The sequence below is a fragment of the Camelus bactrianus genome, chromosome 33, assembly GCF_048773025.1.
Source record: "Camelus bactrianus isolate YW-2024 breed Bactrian camel chromosome 33, ASM4877302v1, whole genome shotgun sequence".
NCBI classification, from domain to species: domain Eukaryota; kingdom Metazoa; phylum Chordata; class Mammalia; order Artiodactyla; family Camelidae; genus Camelus; species Camelus bactrianus.
Genome location: NC_133571.1, coordinates 21,962,118 through 21,977,095, shown reverse-complemented (window position 1 = coordinate 21,977,095; position 14,978 = coordinate 21,962,118). Strand labels below are relative to the sequence as shown.

Genomic DNA, 14,978 nt, shown 5'->3' with positions numbered 1-14,978 from the left:
ACTGTTCTCAAGGCTATATGGAACTTATCAGGACTCCTCCACTTCTGAAATATTAAGCTCAATATATCAGTCCATGACCACACTTGCTAAACCTCCAGCTGGCTTACCTTTTCCCTTTGCCTACTTGAACACCACTGCTTCTTGCATTCCACTTACTAATTCTGATTCTGATGTCCTTCTTAGTTAACTACTACATTTAATAATGCTTTCAGAAAGAGTCACTGAATGATACATTTTCATTCTTTTGACTGGCTGAAATGTTTTTGTCCTATCTGCAATACTGTGCGATAGTTTAGCCGGGTATAGAAACCTAGTGTGATGATTACTTCTTCTCAGAACTTTAAAGATATTATTCCAGTGTTTTCTGGCTTCTATTCTACTCAGAGATACCAATTTAATGTTTTTTCTTCTGTAGGTGACTTTGTCTTCTTCTCTAGTTTCCTATAGTTTTTCAATAATGTGTTTACATAAGGATTGCTATTGATTTGATTTGCTAATGAGTAAGCTTTCTTCAATTTAAGCAGTCAAGTCTTTCATAATTCTTGGAAAATCCTCAGGCCCTGTCTTTGTGATATTGCCTTTCCCCCATTTCTTCTACTTTCTTTGCCTGGAAGCGACTGTTAGATGTGTGTTGGATGCTATATTCTACATCTCAACTTTTCTTTCATAGTCTCCATCACTTCTCTTTGTGCAATCTTTTAGATAGTTACCTCACAGCTATGTTCCAGTTCACAAACGATTCATCAATGTGTTAGTCTACAGTTGAACTCACTTACTCAGTTTTAATTTCAATGGAAATATTTTTCATTTCTAGAAGTTCTATTTGGTTCTTCTTCAAATCTACATGGTCTATTTTCACAGAGTCCTGTTTTTTTCTTATGATTTCTATATCTTCTTTCATCTCTTTAGTTATTTTCAAAATAATTATTTTATAATATTTTCAAGACTTTTATAAAAACAAGGTTTCAGAGTTCTAATTCTACAGATAGAATTAGACTCTGATAAGGCTGTGCATAGTGGATCATTTCTCATATGGTTTGGGATTTTGACTATGGGTTCATCTTCAACAGGGATTAGTTTTCCTATATGAGTCTCCTAGATTATGGAAGTGTGACACATAGTGGTTTTATATTTGCACCTTCCAGGCACAAAAAGGATTTCACTGTCCAGGACAATAAGCTGTCCAGGACTAGCCTTCATACTGATATCTCCTCTTCAGGAATCCATTAACAAGAATAAGGCACATGCAGATTCAAAATCTGAACATTTTGATAGGAATGGCATATAAACACATTTCCTTATTACTTCCCTGGGAATTTTAGCTCCCACTTTCATTGAGGGGTAACTTCACCAGAGTCCTGGCTTGATTTAGGGCTCTCAGCTCCAGCTTCCTGCCTTGTTCTACCTTAAGGCTCTGTCTCTTATCTTTGTATAAGTGTTAGGAGCCCAGTACCAGCCTTTACCTCCCCGGCTGGTACATCAGGTTTACAGATCTAGCTTTTAGTTTCTCCTTCACTTTTGGACCAGGTACGTGTTTTCTACGTCTTTGCAGTGGAGAAGTTCCTCATTCTTCATTCTGCCATGATGGTAAAACTGGCAGCTCCCCTGCATTGCTACTTCTTTCATACCTCCAATTCCTTCATTTCTCCATTTTCTACCAGGAAACTTATTCCATTCATGGCTATGGTACCACCTCATTCCAGCCTAGAATCCACAGCACACCATTCAACCACTCTGCTTCCTAACCTAACACTGTAGGCCTCTTATTTTGCCTCACCCACCTGAGCAACATTCAAGACTGGATTTATCTGAAAAATCCCCTTTCTTATACCAAGCCCGTAACAAACATAGTGCACAGTGCAAGTATGGACTTTGGAGTAAAACAGCTAAATTTGAATCCCAGCTCTGCCATTCACTAGCTGGATAACCTTGGACAAGTTATTTAACTTATCTAAGCTTTCATGTTTCTCCAGTAAAATGTAAATAATAATAGCTATCTCTGAGTTATTGTGAGAACAAAACAAAATAGTGAAAATTAGCACAAGTCCTGACACTTTCAATAAATGTAGTTATTATCAGATTCTGGAGAAAATCTCCAGACTGATACTCACAAATACATTTTCTTCAACCTCAGCAAGACCCTCTGTGGGGCTTGGGGACCTTGTATGTGCTGCCTTTCCCACTTCCCACAACTGCTCTTGAAAATCTGCAAATCTGCAACATTCTCTTCAAGCCATGCACCATAGCCCTGACCTTGCTCCCAGCAGGTAACTTTGCTCCCTACTTCAATGAAAACACTGAGAGTATCAGATGCCTTCACCATCAACTTACAGCCCTCAAATGTGACTTGTATCAAATTTGGTTTTTCATGTCACTAAAATGTTTAGAGTACATGCTGTCATGTACTCTACTCATGGTAGAATACTGCCAGGCAATATTCTAGGTCCTGTGTATCCATCAATGAACAAAAGAAACAAAAATCCTTGCACTGTATAGTTTATATTCTACTGGACAGAGAAAACAATAAACAAAATAAGTAAGTGAATTGCACGGTATCTTAGAAAGTTTTAGGTGTGATGAATGAGGAAAAGTAAAATGCTGGCAGGACAACAATTTTAAAAAGGGTCATTAGGAAAGTTCTCACTGAAAATGTGGCATCTTAATAAAGGTGGTGAGGGAGTAAGGAAATAGAAAGTGCAGGGCCCTGAGGCGGAGATGTGCCGTGTGTGTCTGAGAAAAGCAATGAGGCCAGGATGGCTAAACAGAGGTGAGTGACATAGAGAACCATGGGAGATAAGGCCAGAGAACTAATGAGGGGTCAGATTGTGTAGGACCTTGTAAGTCATTACCAGGACATTGAATTTCACTTTAAATTAGATGGAAAGCCTTTGGAGGATTTTGAGTAGAGAGATGACATGAGATATTAAAATTTAATGGCCTCCCTCTGCTGCTGTGTTGACAATTGACTAAAATGAGGTAAGAGCAGACTCAAGGAGACAAGTTAGAAGGCTATGGAAATAATCCAGGCAAGAGATGTTGGTGACTTGTATCAAGGTAGCAACAGTGAAGATAGTGAAAAATGATCAAATTCTGTATATATTTTGAAGAAAGTGCCAACAGTATTTATTAATGTACTGGATGTGAAGTGGGAGACAAATATAGGAATCAAGTATGATTCCAAGATTTTTGCCTAAGCAACTAAAAGGATAGAGATCCAGGAAATTAGTTAAGAAATACTGAGAGGATTAGGTTTTGATGAGGAGGATAAGGATGATCAGGAATTTAGTTTGGGGCATGTTAAATCTAAGATGCCCACTTAATATCCAAATGGAGATGTCAAGTAGATCACTGGAGTCTGACATTCAAGGGAGACGTCCAAGCAGGAGATATAAATTTGGAAGTTGTCAGTATACTTTAAGCCGTAAGAGAGGATGATACCACCACCAAGGGAGTAAATGCAAATAGAAAAAAGAGTAGGTCCAGGGCCTGAGGAGGATTAGCAAAGGAGACTAAGACAGAATGTCTAGAGAGGTAGGAGGAAAACGGAATGTGCGGTGCTGTCCTGAATGTCACATGAAGAACATTTCAAGGAGGCAATGATCAGCTCAGCCAAATGGCACTAAGTAAAATGAGGATGGAGAACTGACCTTGGCTATAGCAATCCAGAGGTAATCAGTGACCTGGACAAAAGTAGTTTGGGTGGGAATGGAGGGAGCAAAAGCCTAACTGGAGTGGATTTAAGAGAATGGGCTCAAGTAGATACTTGTATGTCAATGTTCATAACAGCATTATTCTTGACAGCCAAATGTCAACATTCTCCTCTGACTGCTTGTCTGTTCTCTCTGAAATAGGAAGGATGGCCATTGTGGCAGACAGAGTAATGACCCCCACCAAAGATGTCCACGTCCTAATCCCTGGAACCTGTGAATGCTCACATGGCCAAACTGAATTTGCAGATGTGATTAAAGGAAGAGATGGGAAGATTTTGCTGGATTATCTGGGTAGCCCAATCTAACTGCATGAGTCCTTAGAAGTGGAAGAGGCGAATGAATATTGCTACATGCTACAACATGGAGGAAACTTGAGAACCCGCTAAGTGAGAGAACACAGGCACAAAAGAGCATGTATTATATGATTCCACTTATATGAAATGTCCGGAATAGGTAAGTCCATAGGAACAATAAATTAGTGGTTGCCTGGGTATAGGGGTGGAGAGAGTAAAAGGTGACTGCTAAACAGTACAGGGTTTCTTTTGGGGGTGATGAAAACTGTTCTGTAATTGGTTGTGAAAGGTGCACAATTCTGTGAATATACTAAAGATTATTGAATTACACACTTCAAATGTGTGAATGTATAGTATGTGAATTAGATCTTCAATAAAATTATTACTAAAAATAAAAGTGGAAGAGGGAAGCAGAAAATTGGATCAGAGCAACATATGACAATGGAAATAGGGTCACAGAGTTGCTGACTTTACAGACAGCAGACCATGAGCCAAGGAATGCAGGGGGCCTCTAGAACTCAGAAAAGGTAAAGTAGTGGGCTCTGCCCTTGAGCTTCCAGAAAGGGACACAGTTCTGCCTTCACCTTGATTTTAGCCCAGTGAGACCTGTGGCAAAGTTTTGACCTGTAGAACTAAAAGATAACAAACTTTTGTTGATTTAAGCCACTACATCCGTGGTCGTTCATGTTATGAGTCATCACTTGTGAGTAAGAGCAAAGAAGGTATTAGAGGTTTGACAGAAGAGGAGGTGTTAGGAAATAGGCATGCAGCAAAGCAAAAGAATGGATTGATTAGGAAAACGGAGCGTGACTACCAGCCAGCGTTAAGAGCACACTTAAGGGAGTGGGACACCTTTTCCCCTATCTAGCTGGCTACCGCGGGAGTTCTGGCTTTTGATTACCCACCACTGGGCTGTATTTCACTGATCCAAGGATGATCTATCTAGCTGGCTACCGCGGGAGTTCTGGCTTTTGATTACCCACCACTGGGCTGTATTTCACTGATCCAAGGATGATCTATCTAGCTGGCTACCGCGGGAGTTCTGGCTTTTGATTACCCACCACTGGGCTGTATTTCACTGATCCAAGGATGATCATCTGTTACACATTTGGCAAATTATTACATCACACACCTAGCCACAATTGATTTCTAGATTGGGTTACTGACACTGTCCTCCAAAATGAAAGCAATAGGCCATTAACTAAAGTCTTAAAACAGAACTGACCAAAAAATTACATCCTTGCAGAGTGCGCTGTGATTATTGCTCAGTCCTTAAGACAAGCCCCAACGGAAATGTCTTCACCAACAAAGAGCACAGCACACAGCTCAAACGCACAGACCAGCCCCGCTCAGAGGGCCCTCCCCACAGCTCCTTCTCAGGGATGGCCCTGTGACATACAAACAAGGAAAACTCTCCCAGCAGACAGAACCTGGGGCACCCGTAGGGATCTTACTCCATTATTAAGGAGGAGAATTAACAACAGGACACCGGTGACTGGCTGGTCCTATGCTCCACCTTACTCAGCTCCTCCAGCAACATGTGATGTGAGGTCTGCAGCAGTGACCACTGTATGCTGCTTTCGCTTTCATTCACTTCTAAAGGTTTTTTTTTTTTAAGTTATGGATATCCTGTTTGTCTTTCATTGTTTTATATTTGTTGTTCTCTAGATGTACAGCATAATTTAACTCATGTGAGTTCAAGTGGGCCTCAGAGAGAGAGGCATAAATGTTTCGCTCAGCAAGCGGAAGCTCAGAGTAAACGGGAGGTGGAAGATGTGACTGTGATTTGCTCGGTTGCTCAGTTTCTGGGTGCCTCTCACAGTGTGGACATTTAGCAGGCTTGAGCATGAGTCTAGAGTCGCTAAATAGAAACCCACAATTTCCTCTGGTACTCAACAGAGGAGTGAGAAATCTGTTCCCACAGTGGAGGGAAAACCCACTGGGTTGGACCTACTGTGAGACGGCATGTCAGCCTCCAACGTGGCTCATACGTACAACATATTGCACTTTACAGGCAATTTAAGAGATTTCCAGGGTAATTTCAACTTTGCCCAATTTTTAAAGTTTGCAACATGTGCTTGTTGCATTTAGGAATTTTCTATGATTACTACAGAAAATAAGATCAACAAGAAATAAGGAGGCTAGATGAAACTGAATATAGAAGCCAGTGGCATGTGAGGAATGTTGGAGACATAAAAAGAAGTAGAGCAGATGTGTTCTGAACTAGATAGAAAGGAAAGGAAGGAACAGGATGCACCAAATATTCATGATTCAGTAAATACGCTTGAGGTACACAAGCATCCAACATTTATGAGGTCTCAGGTCAGCCACCCAGAGATGACACCATTCTGGCCCCAATGGTCCTCTGCCCAAGAAATGCAGATGAAACCACAGCTACTCATCAGGCTAACTGATGAGACAGATATTTGCAGGGATGCTCGCTCCTGCATCTTTCTAACAGACAGGCATGTATGATGGCTCCGTGCCCCTTTAGTCTGTGAGACCCCCTTGTTCAGACTAAACTCTGATTCTCTTAATGCCACCACTAGAGAGGAAAGCTGGCACAACAGGGGAAAGACAGGAATATGAACATTGCATAGTCCAGATTCAGGTGGTGTGGTTCTCCCATCCCGCTTTAGACTTATTCAAAGTGTGCTCTTCTACGCCACCTCTCTCCCCTTACTTCTCACTGTGTTTTAAACGTTTTTGATAAACTACATGATTTGAGGTTTTTGGCGTGGTTCTCTCTTCTGTGGCCTCTGGGATATCTTTGCCTATTAAGGGCCTTGGAGGTTATCATTTGCCCAAGGTAATTTCTCACACGGCAGGAGCTGACTTTAGAATCTTTGCAACAGATTGTGACTCTACTGTTTTGAGGGTCATTAAAATTGTTATTTAGCCCATAGGTTGTAAAATTGTGTACAATCATATCCAGACACTATTAATAGAGATTCTGGGAATCAGAGATGAATGTGGTAGCTGGTCATATCTTAGAATGGTTTCTCATTGAGGAAGCAAGGTATCTATTGTTCTATGTGGGGAAAGTGTATTATGACATTTGGACATATGGACAAGAGAATTTATGATACTGGATGTAGGGGAAGAAATATGTGTGTGCCCTCTATGAGACTGTCTGCCTGGCATGCCCTCTCCTCCTGGAAATTACTACTCAGCATTCACATATCTGGCAAGGAAGCTACATGTTCCTGTAGTGTCCACTTCCTGGATTTCAGTTGTTTTAGGGATGGGTACTTGAGCTAAGTCAATAAGCCCTTCTCTGGGATTTCTGAATTTAGGACTCAAAGAATTGAGGTCAGTTCCTCTCCAGTGTAGACATTTGTGTGGTATATTCTTACAGACTGTAGTATATTAGGATTTTAACCTGATACCTTGGGTTCTAGAGCCAGATTGCTTAGACGTGAATCTGGACTCTTGACATTTACAATCTATGCGAACTTGGGCAAGTGGCTTAACATCACTTCAGTTCCTTATCTGTCAATTAGAGACAATTACAATATCTACTTCGTAAGGTTATAATGAATATTAGAAGAACTTAGAATATCACCTTGTACTCAATAAATGTTAGTTATCTTTACTCTTTACAAATCAAGACAAATGTTTTATTTTCCCCAAATCTGACTTCAATTCTGTGTTACTCAATTCAACATTTTTTTTTTTTGCACACATACTATATTCCAAGCATTAAGTTAAGCTTAGGGGAAAAAATTATGCCAAAATAGACATGATCTCTGCCTTCTTGAATCTTACAGTTTAGTGGGGGAGACAAATATTAACCAAATAATCAATAAATAATCATAATACAAACTATAAGATGTGCTATGGACATGTAGAAGGTGGCATGAGAGGTTACAATTGGAGTACCAATCTAGTCTTCCTTAAGAAAGCAATGTAAGAGTTAGTAAAGGAAGAGGACATCAGAGAAAGCTTTCCAGGTAGAGGGGTCATGTGCAAATGCCCTCTGAGGCTTGGCGGTAGTGAGAAAAGGAGGAGGAAAATAGCATGAAATGAGGCTGGAGAAACAGGAAGGGACCAGATCATTCAGAACCTTGCAAGATGAATAGGATACTGAAGGTTCAAAATCTTGGAGGTTAGGTTAAGGATTTTTGATCAGGAATGGTAGCAGTTGAAAATGAGAGTAGACAGGGTTGAGAGATACTTAGTAAAAGGGAAAGAATCAAGCATTTATCCTGCTTTCTTACATAAACTATACCACTGGATAATCAAATAACTGAAGAGGGGTGATTTCCCTTTGTAGAAACATTGCAGCTACTAAATGAGGAATGACTGAATTTTATCACCATTTTAAAACTCCTAATGAATGAACTGATGCAGACATCATTCATCAACAGCCATTAACATTATAAAAAGAGACACAGGTGCAAACTGTGTGTCTCCTAAAGGAAAAATACAGCACTACCTATGAAGTTATCCTGCCAAAAAATTGAACCTGAATCTGATAAAAACATCTAGATCTTACCATCAATGTCCTGAAAATACAGAGGACAGGGAAACATGTTAAAGTACACCATGGGGATGCAACTGACAAAACTGGGCTTGTGGCAAAAACTACAGGACAAACAACCTAGTTTCTTAATTTAAAAAAAAAAACTAGGAAAATAAAGAAAGAAAAAAAATACAAAGGACTTTAAAAATGTACTAACCAAACACAGTATAACTCCTCACTGAAACATTTGGTTAAAAAAAAATTGTAACATGTATGAGTCTGTTGGAAATGTGAATACTAACTGGAAGTTTTATATTAAATCATCATTTTTAATTGTGATAATGGCATCGAGACTTTTTTAAAAAGTCTATCTCTTTTAGAAATACAGACTAAAATATTTACATAGAAAACATATGATATCTGGAATTTTCTTCAAAATAATATCAGAAGGGGGAAAATGGATGGGGGTATGGATAAGGCAACACTGGCCAATGACTGGATTTGGGGGCTTGGGTGTTAGGTACAAGTTTATAAAGTTTTTCACTTTTCTTTCTATTTTTTTTTTTGTATGTTTGAAATTCTCACAATAAAAAGGGTGTTTATCTTAAAAGAAATTTGGAAAGCGAAAATGACATAATTTTTAAATAGACTGGGTTAGGGAGGTCTCAGAGATGACCCTGGGGTTCTGATGTTTTTGCTGTATCTAAAGTGGTATGCTTTAGCAATTAGAAAACAGTGAGCAAGGATCCTGTCTTCAGAGGAAGGCCATTCATCTGTCTTGGACACATTGAGTCTGAGGTATCTCTGGGACAACCAAGCAAAGTAGAAATAGACAGGCAGATCCGGAGCTCTGTAGAGAGATCTGGGCTAGTGGTGTGCACCCAAAAGTCAATGGCTCACAGAATTTATGTGAGTGGATGGGTTTGCCTGGGCACTGGTTTTCAAACTCAAGGATGGGTCCGAATTACCTGGAGAGTTCAAACACAGATCACTGGGGCCCGACGCCAAAGCTGATTTGAATAGGTCTAGGAATGTCTTAAGAATTCACATTTCTAACAGTCTGACAGGTGATGCTAATGCTGTAGGTCTGGAGACCACATTTTTGAAAGCCACTGGCCTAGAGATGCTATAAACACTAGTTCTCAACCCTGGATGCACACTGAGAACGTCAGCAGAGATAAAGAAGAGAGTGTTTCAAGTTGGAGCCAGTGCTCAACCAGACCAAATGGGGCTCAAAAGTCCAAAAAGATGAGGGTAAAAACAAATGCCCTTTGGATTAGCAACACAGATGTAATTGGGGGCATTAAGGAGATACATTTTGGTGGAATGAAGGGAAAATCAAATTAGAGGGGATGAGAAGTAAAGGAGATGCAAAAGTGAGGAACAGTGAGTGCAGACAACAGTTTTGAGAAGTCTAGCTTTGAATCCTGTGAAGAAAAGCAGCACTGTGGTGGGAGGGGAGGTGGGGCTCAGAGCAGACAAAAGCATTAAGATCAAATCACTGAGACCAAATCACTGCCTTCTTCCTTGAATTAAAAAAAAAACAAAAACTAAACCACCAATTCCCCTTCAGAAGATGAGTTCTATTTCAATAGTTGTCTCTTAAAGGCCTAAAGAGTCTTCAAAAATCAAAAGGAGGGACTTTAATCACAGGTATTCTGGCATCTTGCAGAGGAATGGGTAAGTCTATTGAAGAACAAGCTTCTTCCCTGACATTACAGGTCTTGGGAAGTTGCCATTCTACTAACTGATAAAATTTGCCCCCACAGTCATTTATTTCATCTATTTCACTAATCACCATTCATTATTAACATTTATCAAAGAGCTATTATGGGCTAGACACTGTGCTAGGCTCTGGGATTGAAGTGTTGAATGATGAGTGAATCACAGTGGTAATTAGAAGAGTGTTAGAGAAATGCAGGAAACTCTAAGAATATCCACCACGGAATCTAGTGCAATCTGGGGAAACAGGGGAGATGGTCTTGAATGAGTGGTAGTCAAAAAAAAAAAAAGAGCTGAATTCCATTTACATGAAATGTCCAGGATCAGCAAATCTGTAGAGACAGAGAGCAGACAGATCAGTGTTTGCCTTCGGCTGAGGAGCTGCGGGGAAGGGAGAGTGACTGCTAATGGGCAGGGGTTTCTCCTTGGGGTGACGAGAATGCTCAAAAGTAGACTGCGGTGATGACTGCATAACTCTGCGAGGATACTAAAAAACACTGAACTACCACATTTCATATGGGTGAACTGCATGGCATGTGAATTCTATCTCATAATGTTCATATATATTGTTAAAAAACAAAATTCAGCTCAGTAAATCTGAACCTCTAACTCAGTTTATTCAACGACTCATGAATCAGGGAGCATCCCATCCAGCAAGCAGAAGGGTGCTCCGAGGGCTTGTACAAAATGGAAGGCTTTATAGGAAGAAGACTGGGGGCAAGGGATTTTCAGCAAAAGAACAGAAAGGATTATTTTTAAGCAAGGACATCTTCTGTTGTAGGGGGAAGGGACAGCAAGGGTCTTATCTGCAGATTGCCTCTACTTCCTGGGGTGGGAGAGGGTCCATGTGACAGATTACCTCATCAGTGCTGACCAGAAAATTCCAAACTGGTTGGTTAAGATTACATTCCTGGTAAAGGTCGAAACTGCAATTAGGTCAGGTATTAAATCTAGGTTTGGTATCATGGGCTTTAGCAAAAGTGATGCCATTTGGGCCAGTGGTTTTTCTCTTTAAATGTATGCATATATATTTACATACACACACATATATATGTAGAAAAGATGTGACAATTGAATTAGCTAAGGAATGAAGTATTTATACACAGAGAGAATAATGTGTACATTGAAACAAAGAGTGTGGCATTTTAGAAGATCTGAAAAAAAAAAATCTGCAGCTGGCATGTTCCTTGAAAGAGTATAATGAGAGTTGAAGCTGAAGCTATGTCCTGAACAGGCCCACATCATGTAGCTGTGAAAGCCATGGTAAAAGTTTGAGATTTTTATCCCAAAGACGATAGGAGGCCATTGTTGTGAGATACGACTGCTATGCATTATAACTCTGGCTGCCATGCAGAGAATGAAGAGAAGAGTGTATTTGGGAAAGCAGGTATGGGGTATTACAATTATCCAGGCACATGGTGGGAGTCTTAGATTAGGATGGTGGCCACTGGCATGGACAGATTTAGGACTGGAACTGAGATGTAGTGCAATAGTGAAGTAGCGAAGCTGACTTGTTCAACTGCGTGAGTGATGAGATGGGGATACTCAAAAAGGTGCAAGTCCCAAGGTGGGGGAACAAGATGAATTTTGTTAATATAACTGCAACTACCTAAGAAGGGAGCAAGGGTGACTGGTACAGTAATGAGTTCTCCTTTATTGGAATTATCCAAGTCAGACTAGAGATCTTCCAGTTAATTGTTAAGTGCTCTTGCTTTGAAATAACTTGTGGACTAAATAACGAAACTCCCATTCAGCTCTGATGGTCTATCACAAGCAGGTGTCACTTTCTGCCAGAATTTGGTCCCCTCAAAAGTTCACAGATGAAAGAAAACCCTCTTTGCCTGGAATTTGAATTCCTCAGAATCACCTACACCAGGTTAATAATTAAAGGTTCCTCATACTGTCTACATTTGTTTGTTTCACCTGTGTGCAGGATTCTGGTTTCATGAATCCTCCCAGCAGTATTATTCAACCTAGTGTCAAAGAAAGGTGTATATATTCCACCAACCCAAGGGCAAGTCTCTGCTAGCCCAGGAAGAAGGTGGGAGGCTGCAGAAGCCACAGAAACTGACCCTGCCCAAAGCCAAAACAGAGGAGAGGACTCTTAGAAAATTAATCTTTGTATTGTCTCTCACACCCTACTCAAGTATCTAGTATTGTGCCCTGAGGGCCCCACAGCAGTTTGGTGGTTAATTGACCCACCAGTCCCCGGGTAGGAGTGGGGTGAGAGCATGGTAATTTTTTAATGTAAAATGAAAAAGAAAAGGGAGAAGACACAAGAGAATAATCTAAGAAAAGCTGTATTTTGTGCCAGGGCTGCTAGTCTTGCCCTGAAATGGAGCTGCCACCTCGGTCCCTTGGGAAACAGTAAGGACTTGCCTAGTGGTCTTTTATCCACTGTCCCAGTAAATGCCCTAGGAGAGGTCGACGGGAATTCTGATTGCTTTATTCCCACTTTGTTGCAGGTGTTACCTTGTTCACACACTTTAACACACCCCCACCAGGACTCCAGCCTCCTGCCCTTCCTGAGACGTGCTCTGTCGCTGCCGTTCCTCTCCCAGGGTAAGCACTCCGCCTTCCCTTCTCCTTGAAATCTCTGCACAAAACTTCCTGGGCCTCATCCGCGTCTTTTTGACTTTCCTCATCTCTGAAATGGGAATAAAAAAAAAATGATGGGGGAATAATAGTGAAATCTGTGTATTACAATTGCTGTTGAGGATTAAACCTTCCATATACTTGAAAATCTGTGGGAAACGGCCAAGGACTATAAAGAGACGTGGTTTTTTGGGCCTTGATTTCTCAAGTAGATTTCAGTGGTTAGAGTGAGGGTGCTAGGGTGCTGGTCTCTCAGTGCGGAGATCACTGTAAGACGTTACAAGTGTTTCAGAAGAAACCTCCTTTCTGCTTGGGGCGGGATGTCAACTCACCATGCACAAAGCCCTTTGGAGAGAAGTCTCTCGGCGTCAGAGCTGGAGGCGTGAGAAAACAAAGTATGCAAGCTCCGGGCGCCCGAGGCGCTGCAGGCCGCACCCCACTCCGCCTCCTCCGCGCCGCCCGAGGGCTTCGCCTGGAGCGCGCTTCTGCCCGCAGCCCGGGGCCCTCCTGCCCGCCGGGTCCCGGTCCCCAGCGCTGGCCTGCCGGCCCGAGGACGCCAAGATCTAGGGTCCTGGGAGTCTCAACACTTCACACGATTTTGCAGTAGACCAAGAACTCGAAAGTCCCCCGGTACAGTACCGGTCCCTTCGCGGAGCCCCGCACACTCCCTGCCCCCGAAAGCCAGGTTAGTGGCGGTAGAACCGAAGGCGAGTCAAGAATGTGGGAGGTACAGGCGTTATTTCTGGGGCACTTCCAAGTGCCCTCGTGTCGAGGGAACGAGACGGGCCTGGGTCTAATTTCAAAACCGCACGACCCGCCAGGTGGCCCGGGCAAATTCTAGAACAATCTTAGGGCACCGAGAGGACGCCACGGGGCGCCAAGGCCGTGGGCTTGGGGGCCCCGGCCGGGGGTGGGCTGTCTGCTGAGGAAGCGGGCTCTCGGAGTCCTCACCTGTCGGGGGCCGCCTCTCCGCAGGCCTCAGTTTCCGCGTGTGAGAAATGGTCTGACTAACCCGCTCACCTCCCTCACCGAGAGAAAGCGGCTGGGGTGTTCCGGTCCAGCGCCGCTACAGAAACCACTCGAGATAACAGGAGTTTGTTTCGTTTTTAGTTCAGAGAAAACACACACCAAAAAAATGCAAGAGGCGTGAACCATGCCCAGAAATGCTTGCCAGGGAAAGCGGAGAGCCGGCTGAGAGGACGGCGAGAGGAAGGACGAACCGGCCAGGGCTTAAGCAGCGTGTGTAGGTAACGCTGCGTGTGCAGGTAACGCTGCACGTGCGCACAAACGCAAAAGATGCAGAGACCGTGTCAAAACCCGCGGGTGCGTCAGGAGACCGAGTCGCCCACAGCTGCAGTCCCGGCGACCAGGAGCGGCCTCCTCTGCGCTTGCGCAGTACCCGCGTCTCCCCCGCCACCCCCGCTCTCGCCCCGCCCCCGAGCTCGCTCCGCCCCGCCCACCTGCCCTCCCCTTCCCCAGCCCGGCCGCCCGCGCAGAGCATTGTGGGACACAAACAAAGTGCCCCCAAACAGGCTGGAGTGAGCGGAGCGGCAACGGCGGAGGCGCCGGCCCGCACGCGCGCGGCGGCGGCTCCCTCCCAACCTCCCCCTCCCCTCCCCTCACTCCCCTTCCCCTTCCCCACCCCGCCCCGCCGGGAAAACGCGAGCCGTCGCCGCGCTCCCCAAACCGCCGCCTGCCCTCGGCCAACCGTCCCCAACGGCCGCCCGCGCGCGGCTCGCCGGGCCCCCTCGCTCCTCCCCTCAGGGCCCGGAGCGCTTCCCTCCCGCCGCTCGCGGGCACGCCGCCGCTCGGTGCCGCCATGCCCCAGCCGCAGGCTGTCCACGGGCCTAGGCGCGGCGGCCCGAGATAGGGTCCCCTGCGCCTCCCGGGGGAGGAGAGAGGCAGCGAGCCGCGCGCTCCGCCCCCTCCCCCCGGGCCGCCGCCGCCGCTGCCTCGCCGCCTCAGCCTGGCGGGGAGGAGGAGGAGGAGGAGCAGCAGGCCTCCGGGCCCCACACCGCCGCCCGCAGGTAACAGGGAGGGAAGGGCCGGTCCGGGGCCGGGCGGGCCCGCCGAGGGGCTGACACCCGCGTCCCCCATCTGGGCGCTGGACGGAAGGGAACGCCCGCCCTCGGCACCCCCATCCGCTCGGAGAGACACCCCGCAGGGTCCCCTCTGTAGCATCTAATCTTCCGG

The 14,978-nt window shown here is 44.2% G+C and overlaps 1 protein-coding gene and 1 long non-coding RNA gene across 9 annotated transcripts in view; one reads left to right on the top strand and one right to left on the bottom strand.

Annotated features, from left to right (window-relative positions):
• Positions 1 to 13,921, bottom strand: part of LOC123617664 (uncharacterized) — a 60,764-nt gene extending 46,843 nt beyond the window's left edge. For all 3 annotated transcript variants that reach the window (XR_012503889.1, XR_012503888.1, XR_012503887.1), the window contains exons 1-2: positions 13,737 to 13,921; positions 12,663 to 12,837 (exon numbers count right to left, since the gene is read on the bottom strand). This is a non-coding gene — a long non-coding RNA (uncharacterized LOC123617664). The remainder of the gene's footprint in view (positions 1 to 12,662; positions 12,838 to 13,736) is intronic.
• Positions 13,922 to 14,432: 511 nt separating this feature from the next.
• Positions 14,433 to 14,978, top strand: part of ZBTB44 (zinc finger and BTB domain containing 44) — a 45,200-nt gene continuing 44,654 nt past the window's right edge. For 3 of the 6 annotated variants that reach the window (XR_012503885.1, XR_012503886.1, XM_074357151.1), the window contains exon 1: positions 14,433 to 14,812. The gene's annotated coding sequence lies outside the window, so the exon portion shown is untranslated. The remainder of the gene's footprint in view (positions 14,813 to 14,978) is intronic. The other 3 variants (XM_074357153.1, XM_074357152.1, XM_010957872.3) reach the window with 2 other exon arrangements.